The sequence below is a fragment of the Camelus ferus genome, chromosome 6 (assembly GCF_009834535.1).
Source record: "Camelus ferus isolate YT-003-E chromosome 6, BCGSAC_Cfer_1.0, whole genome shotgun sequence".
NCBI lineage: Eukaryota > Metazoa > Chordata > Mammalia > Artiodactyla > Camelidae > Camelus > Camelus ferus.
Window position 1 is genome coordinate 80,239,614 of NC_045701.1, and position 21,468 is coordinate 80,261,081.

The 21,468-nt window shown below is 43.8% G+C and overlaps 1 protein-coding gene across 5 annotated transcripts in view; it reads right to left on the reverse strand.

The window, feature by feature from the left end:
- KCNK10 (potassium two pore domain channel subfamily K member 10) overlaps positions 1-21,468 on the reverse strand; it is a 131,284-nt gene that overhangs the window by 49,091 nt on the left and 60,725 nt on the right. The window lies entirely within an intron of this gene.

Sequence of the window (21,468 nt, forward strand, 5' to 3'; positions counted from 1 at the left end):
GACTCACAGACGTAGAAAACAAACTCGTGGTTACCAGAGGGGAAGTGGGGAAGGGATACATTAAGACTTTGGGTTAGCAGATACAAACTACTGCATATAAAACAGATAAACAACAAAGCCCTACTGTATAGCATAGGGAAATATATTCAATATCCTGTAATAAACCATAATGGAAAAGAATATATATATACATATATATGTATATGTATAACTGAATCATTATGCTGTACATCAGCTAATACAGCATTGTAAATCATATATACTTCAATTTTAAAATTTTTTTAATTTAAAAAGATAAATTAAAAAGAAAAAGATTTTCTTGCTCAAGAACCAGCAATGATCTATAGAAGACTGGTTATGTGGATGAGCGTACAGTCATAAAGTAAAATACTGTTGTTAAAGAGAAAAGCACAGGCCTAAATGGCACCATTTGTGCTAAAGCCCATGGTGAAAAAAAAAAAAAAAAAAAAAAAAAATCTGGACTTAATACCTGACTTTACTACAGTTTTGAAATGTAATCTTTTAAAAAAATATTTAGTCTTTTTTAAATTGAAGTATAGTCAATTTACTATGTGTTAAGTTCTGGTGTACAGCACAGTGATTCAGTTTTATATATATATATATACTCTTTTTCATATTCTTTTTCATTAGAGGCTATTACAAGATACTGAATACAGTTCCCTGTGCTATATAGTAAAAACTTGTTGTTTATCTATTTTATGTGTAACAGTTAGTATCTGCAAATCCCAGACCCCAAATTTATCCCTTCCTCAGGAGTGGGATTGCTGGATCATATGGTAAATCTATTTTTATTTTTATAAGGAATCTTCGTACTGTTTTCCATAATGGCTGCACCAAACTACATTCCCATCAACAGCACAGAAGTGTTCCCTTTTCTCCGCACCCTCTCCAGCATTAAATATTTATTCTTTTCTTTCAGTAAACTATAGTTGATTTACCATACTGTGTCGGTTTCAGTTGTACTGCAAAGTGATTCACTTATTTCTTTCAGATTATATTCCATTATAGGTTATTACAAGATACTGAATGCAATCTCCTGTACTATACAGTAAATCCTTGTGCTTATCTATTTTATGCATAGTAGTTTGTATGTGTTAATCCCATACTCCTGACTTGTTCCTTCTGCTCTTCCTCCTTCTCCTCTTTGGTAATCATAAGTTTGTTTTCTGTGTCTGTGAGTCTGTTTCTGTTTTGTATATAGATTCATTTGTACAATTTTTAGATTCCACATATAAGTGATATTATGTAGTATTTGTCTTTCTCTGTCTGAGTTACTTTGCTAAATATAGTATCTTCTAGGTGCATCCAGAAATGTAATCTTAATCCAGCAGTCCAGCATTTTCTGGTCAGCACCAATGAGGTAATCTGTCTCATGGGCCCTGCTCCATCCCGCAGAGGAAGAAGAGGCAATCTGTGTGATAAAACCCCTGCTATTCCTTCCCCTACAAAAGTAGGCATCCTGACCTAAAAATAATCCTTTCTTCCCTTTTGCTGAAAACCTTCCATTTTGCACAACCCCTCGGAGCACCCCTCCAGCAGCTGGTTGAGATGCTGCCCGAGTCATAAACCATTGAATAAAGCCAATGAGATCTTTAAATCCACTCAGTTGAATTTTGTTTTTTAACACTATGTTTACTTAATAAAATCAGAAGATTAGTTTTAAATGGGAAAAAACTAGATATATAGTATGTTGTCATTTATGTAAAATTTGCAGGCACAGAATTTATTGCAATCCTGCCACAGGTTACACAAAACGCATCCATCTTGTTGTGCACATACATAGAAAGATGCCTAAGAGGACTGGCACCCACAGTGGTCACTCTTGGAAGGCAGGACGTCCGTTCCTTCTCACTCTTCTCCTTTCTGTTTTGTTAGAATGTTTTACACTGAGCTTGTTTCAGGAGTTAGGAGCTTGGGCTCCTGGTCACTGTCATGGCTCTGCCCATCATTCACCTCACAACCTTGGGCTAGTTATTATAACCTCTCTGAGCCCAGGCTCCCTCATTTGCAAACTGAGGATAATAATACCTTCCCCCACAGAGTTGTTGTGAGGACTGAATGAGATGACCTACGTGATGCATTTAGCCCAACGCCAGCCCCGGGCCAGGGCTGAGCAAATAGTAGCCAAATTCGTGACTGGCATTTCAGCACATGAACACACACACACACACACACACACACACACACACACACACACACACACACTGCTCCTTTTTAAAACAAGTGACAGTGACTCCTCACTGGCTACTGGATTTGAAATTCCATACACCTTAAAATTCCCAATAATCTGGCCACATTGGTGATCCAGCCTCGTCCCACACTACTGAAAAAGCCTCCAGCCCCGGGCAGGACGCTCTACATTCTGTAAGACATCCCCTCACACTTCCGGACCTTGGCTTTGCCCTCCCACCAGTGTGCTCCTCCTTCAGGGTCTAATCTGGGTCCCGCTTCTTCCAGGAGGTTCAATGTGTGCATCGCAGCCCCTACAGAGGCCCCCACCCCAAGGCCTGGACTTCTGCACCACGTATATTTAACTGGCTTCTGATCACACACTCCCCTGCTGAAAATCCTTCCCCGGTCTCAGCGTGCACAGAATGAGGTGGAAAATTCCTCAGCGGCCCTTCCTGAGCTAGCCCCTGCCAACCTCTTTCAGGCCAGGGAAGACGGCAGGAAGAGATTTCCACCAGGTGACCTATGGAGAAGTGACAGGTGGGGGCTTCAGAGGGAGGTGACAGAAATACGAACTACCTCTAAAACAACAAACAGAGACTCCATTCTGTGGACAAAACTGTAATAACCTCATGTGGATATCACCAGACACAATTAAATATTGAAATGAGATTATGTTTATCCGAAATAATGCCCATTAAGCTTTGTTAAGACAGGCAGGCAGTGGTTGCCACAAATGAGATTATAACTTAAAAAATCAATCAGTGTTAGTTACATTTTGCCTTCATTAATCTGAGAGACTTCAAATTCTTTAGACCAAGGATCGGGAACCATTTCCATAAAAGGCTGGATAGTAAATATTTTAGGCTTTGTGGGTCACATATGGTTTCTGTTGTGTATTTTTCCTTTCTTTCCTTTTCACAACCCTTTAAATATGCAAAACCATTCTTAGCACGAGGGCTGTACAAAACCAAGCTATTGGCTAGATTTGGCAAAACCCTGAGACAACTGACTGGACAACAGAAAAAAAAATCTCTTTTAAGTCTTTTGTTTATTCTTTCCTGCCTCTAAGATCATGAAACATTACACTGGCCAGTTTCTAACATAAGCCCTGGCACCCCAGGATTTAAAATCCAGCCACATGGGATGTGTCTTGCCGCCCTAATTGACAACAATCACTTATCCAGTGGGGGACAATGCTCTCCTGCTTTACAGAGAAGACAGATGGCAGGTCCTTTCTGCTGGTAAAATATCCATTTTCACTATGCTCTGAGTGCCCTCAGACCAAACCACAGGACTTGACTGGTGTTCTTACCCTCATTATCTATTCAGCTCTGATGGGCCCACCTGGAAATGATCCCTCAGGGACAGCTCTAGTCCCAGTCTCTTAGGTGGCCTCAAATCACAACACCAATATCTAATATTTACAACTTCCGTGAAGCTGCCAAAAGATTTTGGTTTCAATCAACCCCCGCTGTGCTGAGAATTACACATAAACATCCTTAGGAGACCCAGGGTTGCATATAAACATACAGATTTGCAACAAAGACAAGCAGGGATAATTATTTGCTTCATCAAAAAAATCCAAAGTGAGGTTCCTTTTCAAGTTTTTTTTAATTACGCAATTTTTAAATATTTAATGTTTACATATGTAACTCTCAAGGAAAGTGCCTATCATTTGAAGGGATAGGAAAGTAACGTTTGTTGAGAGTCTGCATTAAGGCAGGTGCTTTAGAAGTGTTATTCCACTTTATCCCACCCACAATTTGTGTGTCATTCAATCTTATCCTTTCTACAGCTTGCAAGAAAGTAATAATATCATCCCCACTTTACAGAAAAGGAAACAGGCTCAGGAAAGTTTAGTAACTTGCCCAAGGTCACACAGCCAGGAAGTGGTGAAGCCAAAATTCAAGCCCTGATTGGCCTAAAGCCACATTTACGACCTTTCCTCTGCACAGGGTACCCAGAATGCACCCATCCTCCCCCACCTCCATGCTTACCTCCAGACAGAGATGAAGGAGGAAGACTGTCAGTATCCAAGAATCTAACCTCACAGGGAGTTACTTCTAACTAGACTATTTCCTTGAAAATGTAAATGGAAGCAGCAAACTTTATTTGGCTGCTGGATCTGGTGAGAACTTGACAGTTTGGCATTAAAACTTTAATTAAAAAATAAATAAATAATTGGGGAAAGGTTGATTTTACACCCTGAGAGAGAAATACCAGAGAAAAGAGAGAGAAATCCCTGAAAAAAGAAGAGACGGAAGCAAATGAGAAAAGGAAGTCTCAGTTGAACTTACTTGCAACAAAAGCCCAGGACTTTTGAAAAGTAGGTCCGTCCAGTATCTAACCTTAACTTGCTTCATGTCCGTGATGTAAATCTTTCTCTCATTCCCCTAAACCTTCAGGGAAGTGGGCTATATCAGCAAATGCCTTGGGGAAGTGGTTTTAAATGTGAGACTTGTTATGGGCACAAAGGGCCAGAACGTGATTTAGAACCAGAAGTAAGAAAGGAGAAAAATAAGGCGTCTGGCGCCTAAGTCTCCAAGCTCTTGGCAAGGCTTTGAAGGATCAACAGTCCTAGGAGTGAGGTCTGAGTCTATCTAGATCTTATAGGTCAGAAAGACTCCAGCAAACAACCAGAATTAAAATGAATTAGCAAACTCGGGTTACATACCCACCGGGGAAGCCCAGTATAAAAGGACTGTTGTCACTTGAATCAATGGCATCATTTTTAACTCAATAAGAATATTTGACTGAGTTCATACTTCTAACTTTATTAATTTGCTAAAGTATTTTCTAATGATCTTAATTGTTTGAACTCGAGTAAGGCCTTTTAAAATTAAATGCATTTGCTTTTTAAGTGGTTTTTTTTTTTTTCCTCTGCATTCAGGTTGCAAAAGTGAAGGTAAGCCAGCCCATTAGAAAGGTCTGCACACGCAGATAATGAAATGACGAACCTGAGCCGTGTACCGTCTGGCTTAAATGATCAGTTATAGATTCAGCCAGCATCAGCATCATTTTCGGCCACAATTGCAGACTTAATGAGCATCGTGCATTTGCTTAATGAGAAGTTCAACCACTGCCAAGGTCAGAGAGGCCTTATGAGGCTCAAGAAGAAAAAATTATTCTAGATGTGATGTGAAAGTTTCAATCTTCAGGGACAGCATACTATAGATAAGACGGTATCGCTTTACAATTTAACTCCACCCCTTTTTAAATTTCCTTTTTAGCCTGTAAGTTAGAATTTCCAGTACCCACCCAGTAAACGATTCATAAATGAATGTTTCAATCAATAAATGAATGGACAAACTAAAGTAATAAATTTAGGCACAAGATCTTCCCAGAGGTGTGAGAGGAAAGCAATTCATTTCTTCGTAACACAGAAAAACATAAGAAAATAACTCAACATGCAAAAAATATATAATGATCAAAAAAAAAAAAAAAAAAAGAAGGAGGAGGAGGTGGTGGCGGTGGTGGTGTGCTGACTTGAAGGAGCCAAGATCTAAAAGAATCTGTTTCTCGTAGAGTAGAATGGTGGTTGCCAGGGGCTGGGGATAGGGGAATGGGATGATGTCAGTCAAGGGTACAAACTTCCAGTTGTAAGCTGAAGACACTCTCAGGATCTAACGTACAGCATGGTGATTATAGTTAACAACACTGTGTTATATACTTGAAGGTTATGAGAGAATAAATCTTAAATGTTCTCACTGCAAAAAAAGAAATGAGAGTTATATGACATGGTGGAGGTGTTGGCTAATGCCACAGGGGTCATCATTTTGTAATATGTGCGTATCAAATCAATACGTTGTGCACCTTAAACTTCCACAGTGTCTTATGTCAATGATATCTCAATAAAACTGGAAAATAAGTAAATAAAAGAATCTCTTTCCCTCCTGCCTCCTCCATCTTCCCACCCCCCAGGCATTAGGACCACCAGGAAGGCATAGCAGAGAAACCACAGCCGCTCACAAAGTGAGGCAGGTCTGGTGTGGATGTGGAGAAGTGGGGAGGTAAAGCGCACTCGGAGGTCCCCCCACCAGGATCCCCCGGTGCTGTCACCCCACGAAGCAATGCGAGGCTGCACAAATCACTGCTCCTGATGGCAGGAAAGACCATCGTGAGTGTGAGCGCTCCACTGGGATGAGTGATGGCCCACAGGGGACCACTAACTGTCTGTGGCTTTTCTCCTATGATCTGTGTACTCAGTGAGATAATCTGTTTTTCCTGTTTCCTTATGTGGCACCAAAAAGCCCGACAAACAAGGATGGAGCAGCAATCACTGAGGTTTGTCTGAGATTAAAGAAGGCAACCAATTGTTGCCACATGCATGGACACTAATAACCATGGTGATGGTTCGATTTACTGTCCAAACCAGGACACTTGCGGAGTGAAAGGGGGCTTTGTTCATCATTACACTTGGACTGCAGGACGGCGTAACCCAGGATGCATGGGCATTTCACTGACAGCTTATACCACTGGGACAAAAGGAAAGGACCTCGTCTAAGGGCACAGAAGTAGTTCTAGGTCTACAACGTTCTTAATCTCAAGAGGGCACAGTCGGCAAAGGGGTTTAGGAAAGAGGTTGAGGCAGGGAGAGAGGGGTCGGGGTGGAAAGTGGCTTCCTAAATGTATTCCAAATGGGCATGCTTTCAGCCGTTCATGGACAGAAGGAAAGCCACAACCCTGGGGAGACAGAGGAAGGCAACTGGCAGACTGTGTCCATTACAGCTCAAAAGTGCCCCTAACGACTCCAAACCCCAACAGCAGCGTGGCAGCATCCTTCCACCTCCTCACACACCTGCGGCAGAAGGGCCTCAGGTGAGAAGTGGAAGTGTGATATTAATGTGTCCGCCACAGTTGCTTTTTATTTTTCCTGCTTCAGAAGCATTTCACATATAAATATTTCATGGCCGCAGAAGTGAACACGCTGGGGCTGGGAGACAGGCTATTTCACGTCCAAGAGCAAAGCCACCTCATAAGACATGCTTCAAACAATAGTGGGAGGGTACCCAAGAGGAAACCTGGAGCCACCCCCAGCAAGGCGCTTCTTGTCTCCAAGAAGTCTTCACTTCAGGACAGAAAGAGAGGGTATAAGCACCTCACCTTTCCCTCTTGCAAAGGAGAAAGGTCATGGATAAAGTGTGCATGCCTAGCCTGGGGAGGGTACTCAGCTTCTCTGAGCCTCAGTTTTCTCATCGATGAAATGAGACACCCTTCCTTGCAGGGTTGTTGCCCCAATTTTTTTAATGTCAATATGACCTCAGGCAGTGTGCCTTGTTACTTCATATGTGATGACATTAATAGTAACAGGTACTTACCAGGACATAGATTAACTCAGCTGACCTCATGGTGACCTGGGAGATGGGCATCCCCATGGGACACATGAGACTTAGATCAGTGAGCACCTTGCCCGTGGCCACACATCTAGTGCCCAGCAAAGCTAGCAAGTGGATACTCAGGATTGTCAACAAGAAGATCATTGTCCTAAATGCTGGAAAGGCAGCTCCTCTCCACCCTTCGTGTTCTTCTTTCTCCCCATCTCAGACCCTCTCACCCCAGCTCCCTGCCTCTGGAAAGAAGGCTGGCTCCCACCCAGACACTCGTAGTGTCTATGCGAGGTCAGGGGAGAGGGGGACTGATGTGCACCTGTCTTCACCTCCCACCCCGGCAGATGCCGGTGTGGCAGTCAGGCCTGTGCTGGCCTGAGTGGACCAGCCATCCTAACGGACTTAACCATCTCACAGTCTCCCACAAATAACCGCTCACAAAAACCAGCCCAGGCCATAAAAAGGCAAAGAGAGAAGCACTTTCAGAGCCACGATGGATATGGTGATAGTGTTTATTTTCCTGCTGTCCTAAGTATCCAGTTATGTGCAAATATTAGCCTTTCCTCGGGCCCCCAGGGGATCCAGGAAGCAGGCTCTCATCGGAGCTTTACAGCCTGGTTATAAATGCAAAGTGAAAGCCACCTGCCAACTGGACGCACGAGTAGGGAATTCATTTGTAGAATAAGAGAGAGAAACCCAAGATGAGCAGGACGGCACATCCAGAGTCTACGGTCTGAGCCAGCCAGCCTTCCTTGTTACCACTAGTTAATTCTTTGGGAGAAAATGGTCTAAAATTTAATTCCCTAGGTCCTAGGGATACCCTAATGACTGGCCTATCCAAACATTGCCACATGGGATCAAGCCGTATTGGGAGGAGCCCTTTTACCTTCCAAATTGTGCCTTACAATGTAGACTTAATTTTCTCTCGATCTTTGACTACATGGAAGGATGAAATAAGAGAAATTTTAAAGCATCTAGTCCACTAAGGAAGCAGAGATATATGTGCATGCTTGGATAAGATCAATAAGCTTTCAGACTAACTAACTGTCAGCCTTTCATCTCAGTTTGGACTCAGCCTCTACAGGCTGAATAACAAATTTGCCAAGTGATGTTGAAAAATCACCCTGGTCCTGAGGAGAATATTTGATGTAGGCTCCGCTCTCTCTGCACTTGAGATGATTCCTATCAAAGATGAGTCTATCCAATTTCTGGGAATTTTTTTTTTAACTGGGCTGCAGAAGCAGCTGCCGGAATTCTGATTCATTGCAGTGTGAGATAAATCCAAGATGATGATTCCTTCCATTGCCACTGCATTGGAGAGAGCTTGAAATTTACCAAATGATTAATAACATCATGTAAGATGCTTCTGCTACCTTGTTTTCCTTGCAGCTGTTTACTTGGATTCTTTCTTACTCTTGAGTGCTCAATATTAATCCCAAATTAATATTTCATTTCCTGTGCCCCCTTAGAAAGTGTGTCAACACCTACTACCAGCACTTCCCTCTGATGAGCACAGGCTGATGTGGAGGCAGACAAGGAAGTAAAGATGATCCCAGAGCCTTCAAGGAAAGCTCTAGACACTGATAAAAAGATTCTTAGGAGCCAGCATTTGAAGCATGCCTTCCTTTCTCACTTAACTCTCACAAAAGCCCTGTAATAATAAACCCTATTATTATTCCCATTTTATAAGCAAAACAACAGAAAAAAAAAAAAAACTAAAAGTTAGTAAGTGACAGAGATGGGACGGGTTAAAAGTCCAGCCCTTAACTCTGGCCTTCTCCAAGCTCCTACAAACAACTCTCTATCCAGCTTGCAAGCCTTTTTCCACAGCTTATCTGTTAACACCACCTCCTTCCACCTGAAAACGGACAACAGAGAAGTAGGAGTTTATCCTTTTGATCCTCATTTTTCAAAGAACGGGAGGTTAAGCCCTTCCTGACTCAGTAAGGCTAACCTCATCAAGCTTTCCATCTCTTCTGCCCATTTCTACCAAGAACGAAGGCGAAATACATGTTCTCAATAGAGACAGGCAAGTGACTCCTACCTGCAGACTGAATGACAAATCATATACTTCGGTTTTAAATAGAATATACTGGCGCAACTCAACACCTTATGTGAAGATGTAAAGCTGTGTCCCTCAGGAGCACAACCAACAGATAATCATTACTCGCTGTGGTCCTCTCGCAGGTGGATGGAGGTCCTTCTGGGGATCCCACAGGTTGAGTCAGAGACTCCTGGCTCTGTGAATAGGGGCCTGAGTGTTTCCTTATCTTCTGGCACCAATCATTCCGGACTCCAGCTAACTACCCAAGCCACATCGGTCTCCCCCAGCTGGACCAGAGCATTGTGGTGAAAAAGCACACGTCTGGAGCCAGACTGCCTGTGTCCGAATCCCAGTGCTGCCTGTCAATTAAGCTTGGGCATATTATCTACCTTCTCTGTTCCTCCATTGCTTACCCCTACCTCAAAGGATCACTGTAAAGATTAAATGCCTTAATAAACATAAAGCATTTAGAGCAGTGCGTGGCCACAGTAAACACCGTGTGAATGAACTAGTGAAACAATGAATATTGGAGTGGAAGCTTCTGGAGGACAGGAAGTAGGCATCACACATCCTTTTTTTATGTGATTTTTCTAATCATCGGAGCCTAACGCAGCACCTGCTTCATGACAGCCCTCCAGTAAATATTAGTTATTTAAACGAATACCTTTGATTATGAGTAATGAAAAGAGCTGTACGAGCTGCACACCATCCAAACCGCATTAAATGAGATTCTTGCTTCACTTTAAACAAGGAGCAAACACATGCACACTTGTATATAAATGTGGACACCAAAGCATTCATTTCTGGGTTTTTGCTTTATTCTCATGGAAATTTTTTTGGAATACTGACTTCTCATTTGCAAATTCATTTTCCTAGTGGCCTGCCAATTGCCATTAGCTCTTTAATTTCTGGCTTAAAAGCTTTAGATCTTCTTCACTGAACAGTGACGGAATCAACAACCCCCCAGGGATAAAAACAATAGTAATAATGAAGTGGGAGCCTGTGGAGACAGGCCGGGGGCTGCAGGCCCAATCTTGCACACACTGAGCAATCTTCTGCGTGACCGCCTCACTGCAGAAAGGGCAGTGCCTCTGGCTTCAGGGCAACAGCCCAGAGAGAGTCGCTTCAACTCGCCAGGTCTGTGTCTTTGGGCACAAAGAACCCAACCCTGCCCTCCCCAGAGGTCATCTGCTGCCTCGGCTGTGACCCAAGTCCCCTGCACAGAAGTATGCTGGAAGAAGCGACAGTCCAGGGCAGGGAAGGAGAAGGCTCATCTGGCTCAGCATTCCTCCCCCAGCGAGGATTTCCACAGGCTGCTGAATGCACGTCTCAGGTGTCCTCCTTTCCTTAACATCATTACGTTCCTAAATACGTAAAGCTTTGGGGCTGCAGACACCAAGGGAATCTGCTCATGCGTGAAGAAGACAGAAGCAGTGCTCTTGAAAACCAGACCAAAAAGAAAGGTCTTCCAATGCACAGAAATAAAATCACTCTCTGCTGTGCTTCTGAGAAGGTTCTAAGTGAAGGTCTCCTGGTCTCCAAAACAGATATACAAGCACCATTCATTCGTTGCTTAATCTGCAAGATCTTCTACGGGTCGGCCCCTGGGCTGGGCAGGAGGGATGTACGGATAAAAGAAACAGATCCAACCTCAAAAAGCTCAGTCCTGGGTGAGATGCAGGTGAGTAGATGGTGATTAGCCAATACAGCCCAATAAGCATAGAGGCAAATGTGAGTCGTGATCCTGGACCAAGTAGGCACCACTCCCCCGGGAGGGTCCACGAAGGCTTCTTCCAGGACCTGAGTTCTGGCACCTCCGAGGATAAGTCAGTTCAGGAATCCAGAGCAGAACACTTAGCAAGGTGCCATGGTTGGCACAGCATAAAGGTTTAGCTGATGAATGAATGCACGACGTCAACCCAGCTCATAACTACCACTGCTGCGATTTGGGTTTTATCGGAGGGACTGAAATGGCAGCGTACTGACTGATCAGCTCATGTCACCCCGCTGCTTGGAACAGCCGCCGCTTCACAGTGCTCTTAGGGTAAAATCCAACATCGGGCCCTGCAGGGCTTCACCCTTGCCTGCCTCCAGCCTAAATGCCTACAGATTTCCCTTTGCTAACAAACCTCCAGCCACTGAGGCTCCCGTCTCTCAAGTCCTCAGGCATCCCGGCTTCCTTCCAACACGGGAGCTTGACCCCTAGCTCCTTCTGCCCTGAGTTCCCGTCCTACTCGTCCTGGTCAGTTCTGCTCACGTGCCTCACAGCTCCATCTCCCTCGCCTTTGTAGCTTTCATCTGATTTTATTTACACTTATTTGTGTGATTATATGCATAAGGTTTGCCTCTCCCACTATCTGCCAGTAGAGTGACCATCTAATTTATCTTTCAAACCAGGACACTTTTGAGAGGAAAAGGGGTGCTGGTAACAGCTACCCCAGAACCACAAAAGCTGGCATGTTTGGCCATCCTAACTATAAGCTCCAAGAGGCTGGGGACCAGGTCTGACTTTTATTCATCATTATGTCCCCGGTACTTAGCACTGAGTCTGGCACACAGCAGGTAATCCATAAATTTGTCGAATGAATAATTAAGTGAGTGAGTGAGTGATTTGGGGCTTGTCAGGTGAAGAGACTGGCCAAATGCCACAGCCTGGGACATGTTCATGGATTATGCAAATTAACCAACATCTCTTGCTTGGGGGAAGCAGGTTTGGCAACTCACCACGTCTGGCCTTCCCCTTATCTGCAGAACAGCAGCATTGGTCACCATGACAACATCAAAGATCCCTGCCCAGGACTGTACCCAGGCCTCCCCTGCAGCTGCCTGTATCTCAAATCAACTCCTCCTTGACCAGCGAAATGAGTCACTATGCCAGAGACTCACAGTCCAGCACCAGGCCTAGACGTGGATGCTCGCTGTCCACTGGGAGGGTTATAAGTCTAGGGGAGAAGGAGGCGGGGGCTCTGTGTTAGAAAGCAAGCACTGACACTCACGAAGGAGCTTCCCCATCATGTGGTTTGGGTGGATTTTCCCTTAGGCGGGAGGAATTTATCCTGCTACAATTGCACGCTCTCCAGCCCCACTGTGTCAAGCCAGGATAGAGCCGGAGGATGAGAGTGCAGGCTCTGGAGTCACGGAATTCAAATTCCAGGCCCACTTTTGCCACCAGCTGGCTGCAAGGACATAGCCAGGGCACCTGGCCCCTGTCAACGGGGGTGGTCACAGCAGCAGGGCCTTGGGGTAATGGGGAGAGAAACGAGGCTCAGAAATATGAGTAAACTGCCTGGACTCGAGCCTGCACATAGTGCTCAAAGTGTTAAATAGTACTCATCAAATACAGTTTGAGGCCCCAGTACTGAGCAAAGGATCTAAGACTCGAATCATTTATCAGTAAAGATAAAAATCCCTAAGAGATTGTCAAGTGAAAACCGGTGGGAAAGATCCTCCTCACCAAAGTAAAATGTCACTGAACCAGTCGAGGAGGGGGGGACACAGCAGGATGAGAAGGGACCCCACCCCAAAGGTTCCCACTTCCAGGAAATTCCAGACCCAGCCCATGCCAGGCAGAGGAAAGCTTCAGGCTTTCTTAAGACAGAGACGCCAACATGAACAGAAGGTGCCCGTTTGGAGGTCACGAGGGCTCTGAGAAGTGAAGTAACTTGCCGAGATGAGGAGTGAAGTGTGCCCGGGGCAAAAGTCAACCTTCCAGACAGCGAGGTAACCTGCTCACCCCGGGTGGGGGCAGATTACACAAGCTGCCCCCCAGGACACTCTCCAGTGAGAAAGGAGTCCTGGTTATTTGTGCTACAACTGGAAAAAACCCATGTCCTTCCTCGCGGGCACCTCATCCAACACTAAACCCACTCCCGTGAAACATCCCTGCCCTCAGCGTGTCAGTTACCAGGAGAAAACACAGCCATGTGACCAGTGAGCTGCAGTGAAGATATTTAAAGGCTTTAAACGTCTATGAATCCACAACCTGAACAGTAACCACTACGGATCCTCATCCTCGCAGGCAGAAGCATTCTTCCCTCCCCTGTCAGTCAGGGAAGCCGCCTCGTGATTTTGTTTCTTGAGGATTACAGAGGATGAAGAGTTTATTGCTTTCTCCAAGACTAGTCACAACCCAGGTTTCTAAAACAATCGTACTGGGGACAAGGGAATAAGCCATAGTGGCTCGTGGGAGCATCGAGAATAAAGAAACAAGTTCCTACTGCACAGCACAGGGAGCTATATTCATACCTTGCAATGGCCCCCAATGAAAAAGAATAGGGAAAGGAGTATGTGTGTGTATATATATGTAACTGAATCACTATGCTGTACACCAGATATTAACACAACATTGTAAATCAATCATACTTCAATTTTTAAAAATAACTTTAAAATGAAATAAATTTTTAAAAAGACGTTCTTGGGACGGAGTCTAATCAAGTTTGTGGGAACTGCAACTTCAAAAAGCTATTCAGTTTAGCGTATTCCACTGCCAAAGCAATGCCAGCACTCCAGATGCGCCTATCAAAGTCTGTTCAGGTCCGTTCCCTGCACTAGCTTTGGAGAAGAAAGCTGGAACAGGGGAAGGAAATAGTGCCTCCCAAATGCCCACTCTCAGCTGGGCACTGTGGTAGGCACTTTATGTGGGTTCTCTCAGTCACTCTTCTCAATATTCCGAATGAAGAGGGACGGCTCCATCCCCACAATGGTAAAAGTAGCCTTTGGTTTAATGGGGTTGGGAGCCAAGTCCACCTGACCCCAATGCCCATGTCCCTTCCCCTCCCTGACACCCCCTTCTTTGAACACACAACAGTCCACCTTCGGAGTGCAATAGTACTGTGTCAGACCGCCCATGTTTCCCTAAAAATTTCCTCTTCTCCCTCCAGTCTTTTCCTTGGTGTAAAAGGTTTGAGAAAAGGTTCAGATGTAGTATAGGGGATACTGACCATTGACCTGAGTGAGCAGTCTAGCCCAGCGTACACATGTCTGGACTCTGGAGTCCAGCATCCCAAGGCTCAAATCCCAATTTAACCACCTATGGGCTTTGTGGCCTTGGGCAAGTTACTTAACTTCTTAGAATGTATTTGCTCTTCCATAAAACTGAATGATGATGACAGGTCCAACCTATAGGTTTGTTGCAAGGGTTAAATGAGTTAAAGGACTGAAGCACTTAGAACGTGCCTAGAGGAAAGTAAACAGCCAGTAACTGCTGGCTATTTTTTACTATTACAATAGCTCAGTGGGAAATCTCCCTCTTACTGTCATCTGCAGGCGCTCTGACGGAGTCTCAAGGGTAAGATTCTAGAGATAGATGGGTCTTCCGTGTCCTGTGTGGGCTGAACTTCTGAGACCCAGCTCAGGGTAAGCACTTGCCCCAGGGCACCAAACTAGAAGATGGATGTGCCTCACTGGGGGATAGGCAGCAACGAGCCCCAGAGGACACAGGCCCTCCCACTCAGTCACACTCTGGAGTCAGTGGTCATTCCATTGCTCAGGTGACCTGCCTGAGCTTTCTGGGTCCCTCAGGTCCTCTGACAAGTGTCTCAAACCACACAGAGGAACAGTCAGGAGGAACAGAGACCACGGAACCAGCCCCAGTGTCTCCTTAATCAATCTGAGGCCAAGTGTCCCCACCAACACTTGGTGAAAGATGATTATCCAGGTGGCGGGGTAAGCCCTCTAAATGAAATAGAAAGAGGCTAGGTTGCTTCCCTGAACTCAAGCCGCAATGAATGGCACTGGGAGTAACTTCCGTGAAGGGGGCTTTACACCTGAACACTCGAAGCAAATTAAGAACATTTATCCATCAGAAAATGTAGGCTTTGAAGCCCCAAAGGGTATTTCAGGAGCTTTTCCCTTAGCAGCACCCCAGGACGTATATAATTTACAGGATTTCTGGTTTGGTTTGGTTTTGTTTTTTCTGCCTTCCCTAACAAATAAATAGTAGTAATCACAGCAGCTAAAAGAAATCAAGCTTTTTGTTTAATCCTCAGCCCTCCCTAACAGGTGCACACTATTATCACAGTCTCCGTGTTGCAAAAGGGAAGCTGAGGCCTGGCGTAACACACCCCCTTGCTCGCCCAAGTCATGGCCCGTGAGCAGGAAAAAGATTTAACATGGGAAGCTTAACTCGAGTCTGGGTGCTGATCACCAGGCTCCACTACCCACGTGGCCTCTACTGGAACAGACAGGGATGTGGAGCCAAGGGCAGGCACTCCAGAAATCTTTGCTGAATGGGGAATGAGTCATGTTCAAGCCTTCTTTGTCAGACTCTCATCAATGTAGCCCCTTCACCATGTCTCAGCATCGCTCCCCTGTGATGCCCCAATGTCCTTCCAAACTGGTCTTCTTCCTCCAGTTTCTCCTTTCTCCAGCCCTCCTTCCTCCTTCCTAAAAGTTACCTTTCTAACAGAAAATTCTCCTCTTGTCACTGCCTCCTTACATCTCTCCATGACTCCCGATTTCCCACAGCATAAAGCCCAAACCCTTCAGCAAGGCTCCCTGGGCACCTGTCAAATCCAGCCCCCGCCCCCATCCTAATCTCACCTCCCACCAGCTCCCCCACACTCTCATCTCAAGACACACTGACCCCCTGCAGCTCCCTCAACGGGCCCAATCGCTGGTGAGATGCCCTTCCCTTCACTGTGGGTACTGAGAACGCCTCCCATATTCCACATTTTTGTTCCAATGTGTGGTGTTTAAGAAGAGAATGGGATATGTTGTCAGACTGCCCAGGAGTAAATCCAAGATCCTCCACTCACTAACCAGGTGTCCCTGAGCAGGTAACTTCACCTCCTGCTGCCTCAGTTTCCTCCTCTGTAGGAGGCACAAAAGACTATCCTCATAGAATAGTTGTAAGGATTAAAGGAGATAAATAAACACTTTAAAATCTTCCCTGACCTCTGTCTGCCTCACTGGGGCTCCCATTTTTCACAGACTTCAAATAGCTCCATTCCAGGAATCATCAAAAAGACAAGAAATAGCAAACGCTGGCAAGAATGTGGAGAAAAGGGAACCCTTGCAGACTATTGGTGGGATTGTCAACTGGTACAGCCGCTACAGAAAACAGTATGAAGTTTCCTCAAAACATTAAAAATAGAACTACCATATGATCCAGCAACTCCACTTCTGGGAACATAGCCAAAAAAATTGAAATCAGGATCTCAAAGAGATATCTGCACTCCCATGTTCACTGCAGCCTCGTTCACAACAGCCAAGACACAGAAGCAACTTACATGTCCACTGATGGATGAATGGATAAAGAAGTTGTGATTATATATATATAATATGTATATATATGTATGTATTTATATATATATATTTATATTTTATATATATATATTATTTTTATATATTTTTATATATATATCACAATGGAATATTATTCAGCCATAAAAATGAGGAAACCTTGCCTTTTGCAAAAACATGGGTGGACCTGAGAAAAATATGCTAAGCAAAATAAGACAGACAAAGACAAATGCTGTATGCTCTCACTTACATGTGGAATCTTTTTTTTAATTGAAGTACCATCAGTTATAATGTGTTCACTTTTTGTGTACAGCACAATGTCCCAGTCATGCATATACATATATATACATTCATTTTCATATTTTTTTCTTTAAAGGTTATTACAAAATATTGAATATAGTTCCCTGTGTTATACAGCAGAAACTTTTTAAAAATCTATTTTTATATATAGTTGCTAACATTTGTAAATCTCAAACTCCCAAATTTATCCCTTCCCACCCACTTTCTCTAGTAACCATAAGATTCTTTACTGTATATGTGATTCTGTCTCTGTTTTTTAAGATGAGTTCATAGTGTCCCTTTTTTTTCTTTTTCTTTTTAGATTCCACATATAAGTGATATCATGTGGTAATTTTCTTTCTCTTTCTGGCTTACTTCACTTAGAATGACAATCTCTAGGCCCACCCCTGTTGCTGCAAATGGCATTATTTTATTCTTTTTATGGCTGAATAGTATTCCACTGTATAAATACACCACAACTTCTTTATCCGGTCATCTGTCGAAGGACATTTAGGTTGCTTCCATGTGTTGGCTATTGTATATAGTGCTGCTTTGAACATTGGGGTGCATGTATCTTTTTGAATTAGAGTTCCCTATATGTGGAATCTTAAGAAAAAACACTCATAGATAAAAAGGTCAGAGATGGGAGGTGGGGGGAGGGGAGTTGGAGGAAGGTGATGGAAAGGTACAAACTTCCAGTTGTGAGATAAGTAAGTAGTAGGGCTGTAAGGTACATTATGACTATAGTTAACACTGCCATATGGTATGTATGAAAGTTGGTAAGAGAGCAAATCTAAGAGTTCTCACCACAAGAAGAAAAAAAAAAAAGGTTTTTCTCTTTATGGTATCTATATGAGACGATGGATGCTAACTCAACTTATTGCAGTAACCATGTCCCAACACATGTTCAAACTGTTATGCTGTACACTTTAAACTTATACAGTCATGTATGTCAATTGTACCTCAATAAAACTGGGAAAAAATAGCTCCACTCCAATGAATTCTAATTATTGGTCTACATGCCTCTTCCTCCAGGGTTTCTCAACCTATTGTGTGTTCGACTGGATAACTCTCTGTGATGAGTGACTATGCTGTGCCTTGGTGGGTATTTACCAGCACCCTTACTCTCTAGATGTCTGTAGCATCTCTCCAGTTCTGACAATCGAAAATGTCTCCAGACATCACCAGATGCCCTCTGGAAACAAACTCCATCCCCATTAAGAAAGCCTACTTGAAATTCTGGGCTCCTTGAATAATACTTTAAACAGCAGTGGCAACCACAGTTATCTTTTTTGTATGTGCTCACCATGGGCCAAGCACAGTTCAAAGCCCTTCTCATGAATTATAGAATTTAATCCTCTCCAGGCCCTAAGGGTGAGGGATTTTAGGCAGGTTTTATTGATAACGAAATGGAATCACAGAGAGGTTAGCAACCTGCTTAAGGTACATTTTATTCTCATCCTTTCTGTCCCTAACACCTAGCATGTTACTTGATGTAACAGAAGCTCAATAGCAAGTTAAAGAATGCATAGGTGAATTAATTAATGAGATCGTCTCCTCCAGAACAGCAGCTGGGTCAGGGGTGGTGACCCCTCTGTCTCCTCCAGAGTCCCATGGTACCCCCTAAAAGTGCTTCAAGTCTTTGGAAAACCCCTCCCCAGCTTTGGCTTTTTAAAGCTATCCAGGCATTTCATGGGGGATTATGCTGTTCCAGGTACTCAGTTTTTGTTATTAATAAGATGAATTACACCTTTCAGATTAGTTTTATGAGAAGTTCACTCAACCCAGCCAAGAGACTTGACATTATTAGATAAACACCATCAATCTAATTTTTTACCTATTAGTCAGGTACAATAATAATAATAATATCAGTGAGATACAATATACTGTTTTTCCAGCTTAGAACACATCACACTGAAAACTCTCCCAAATACTCTGTTTCTTGTGAACACTACACACATTGCTGCTCAGATGTGTAGAGTGAGAGGGTGCTCCATGGTCCAAAAGTGTGGACACTTTCATTCTGTAAAGGAATTAGTGGACCGAAGGGTAAACCATAATGATTCGATTTTTGATTGACACAGGTTCAGCGTTTTAACTTAATCGACAAAACCTCTAGACAAACACAAGCATAAATCCTTACATCATAGTAGAGGGAGCTCTTAAGGCACCCTAAGCCCCAGGAGTGGTAGTCAGTAGGTATAGGAGGAAGAAATAGAGAAAGGCTTTATGTTAAAGAGCAAGGAACACCCGTGTTTTTTGATTCTGCTAAGATCCTAGAAAGTGTCAAACAACTGTTAAAGAGAGAGTTGAGCTTATGATAAAGCAAGAACTATTTAAAGAGTTGTAGATTCATTGGGCGAGGCAGGATAGAGTCAGGCAGACATCACTGAATCCAGCTCTGTCAGTTTGGTGGTTGGAAAGTTACTCAACCTGTTTTAGCATCGGTTTCCTTACCTATAAAATGAGTATAATAATACCAATTTAGAAGAGATTGTTGTCGGAGAGATTAAATGAGATGATGGGTGGAAGGAGCCTAGCTCATGACAGGTGCACAATAAAGGGTAGATTTTTTAATTGTTATAAAAATGATCTCAAGGGCACACATGCGTACACACACACACACACACACACCTAATTTCACAGAGAAACCTTTGAAGTCAAAGGATAGGTCTCAATGGCAGCACCAGAATTAGAATCTCTACCCTCCGCCATCCTGTCCTTCATTCTGGCCTCTGAACTCTATCACAAGGAGAAGGCCAAAGAAAGGGCAATACAGAAATACTGACTCAATAAACAAACGCACGAATAAGATCAGATATCTCCTGCATCACCAACATTATAGATTTAGTTTGATATCTCATTCCAAAAGTGTTTCTCTATTGGGCAATAATTAGATGCAAAGCCATGCAGAGGCTACACATGGATGCTAAGATAATAAGAAGCGATCCCTTTCCTCAGGCTCTCACTAAGGAAGGAAAATTCAGGCATGACTGTGGATTCAATTCAGACCACCCTTTAGGTTATCATAGGTATTGCAACTAAATAAAAAGGATCTCACCACAAATCACCACAACATGTATAATTCCTTACTTAAAATTACTCCAGAATTGTTTCCTCCATTCTCTGTGGCATTCTGAGCCTTAATCTAGCACAGACTAGCACAACACATTCATCACCACAAGATTGAAAGGAGAAAAAAAAAAAAGGCCATGTAAGAAAGAGTAATAGGAAACACTGGCCTTAGCTTTTACCATTTTAAAGTTTTATTTTTTAATAAAAATTATAGGACATCGGTATGAAATCATATTTACACCCCGGGGGGGGTGGGGGGAATGTGTATTTCTATTTACCAAAGAGCCAAGTCAGATTATCGAAAATAATTGAAAAGAATACAACTATCATGAAGGGGCCACATCCTTAGTAGCCTCTGAATCCCCCTACCCCTTCAGCGCGGCCGGAAATAGTTAAATAAATAAGCCAGCCCAGACTCGCGAATCCTACAGAATCCTGGATTGTGGCAGCCGTTAGAATTTGATGCTGACATCCCAGAGCCAGAAGAAATTGTGAAAGCCATCTTTTCCACCATCTGCCTTCCAAACTTTAGAATCCCCAGAAAGATGGGACTCTTCCTTGCCTCCACAAATGTCACCACCTTCCACCACTACTCTTTGTGCTTCAGGAGGGTGTGCAGGAGTGGAACTCAAACATCAGCCTTGGAGGCAGCCAACTCCCCTCGCCTCCAAGGTGAAGCCCTCCAACTGGGCTCCCAACCATTTCCCTTTCCTAGGACTCGGTCCTCTCCGCCTTCCACGCACTGCTTAAGCCTCCTGTTTCACTTCCTCCCATCGTACCACCTTAGATGACTCCCTGTCTCCCACATCCCTTCCTAGCCACACTTCACCCCTGCCAAGGCCACTCCCCACCCCGGTTCCTCTGTCTTTCTTCTGTAGGTGGCAGCCCTAAGTTCTTGGCCCTTATGGATGATTTTTCCTTAATATCTAAGGTAGGAAAAGGTCCTAGCACAGTGCCTGACACACAGTAAGTATTCGAAAACAGCACCCTTGATTATTACTATTACTCCTATCCTTATTATTTCATCCCCACAAATTCACCAGAGCCTCTTTCAAGTCACTAGCGGCCTCCCCGTCCCACATCAGTGGCCTTTTCTCTGCTTCATTTTCATTGACCTTAGACAGGTTAATACATCCCTGCCTATTTAAAATTCTTTCTTTCTTTCTTTGGCCACCCGAGGCACCCTTATACCCCAGGATCTTACACTGACTAAAAAGGTAATCAGCATACATACGTGGACCTGAATTTGAAAATCCAAAGCCCTCTGCCTGCTGCTGCCTCTGGACACCACATCCAAAAGCAGGTGAT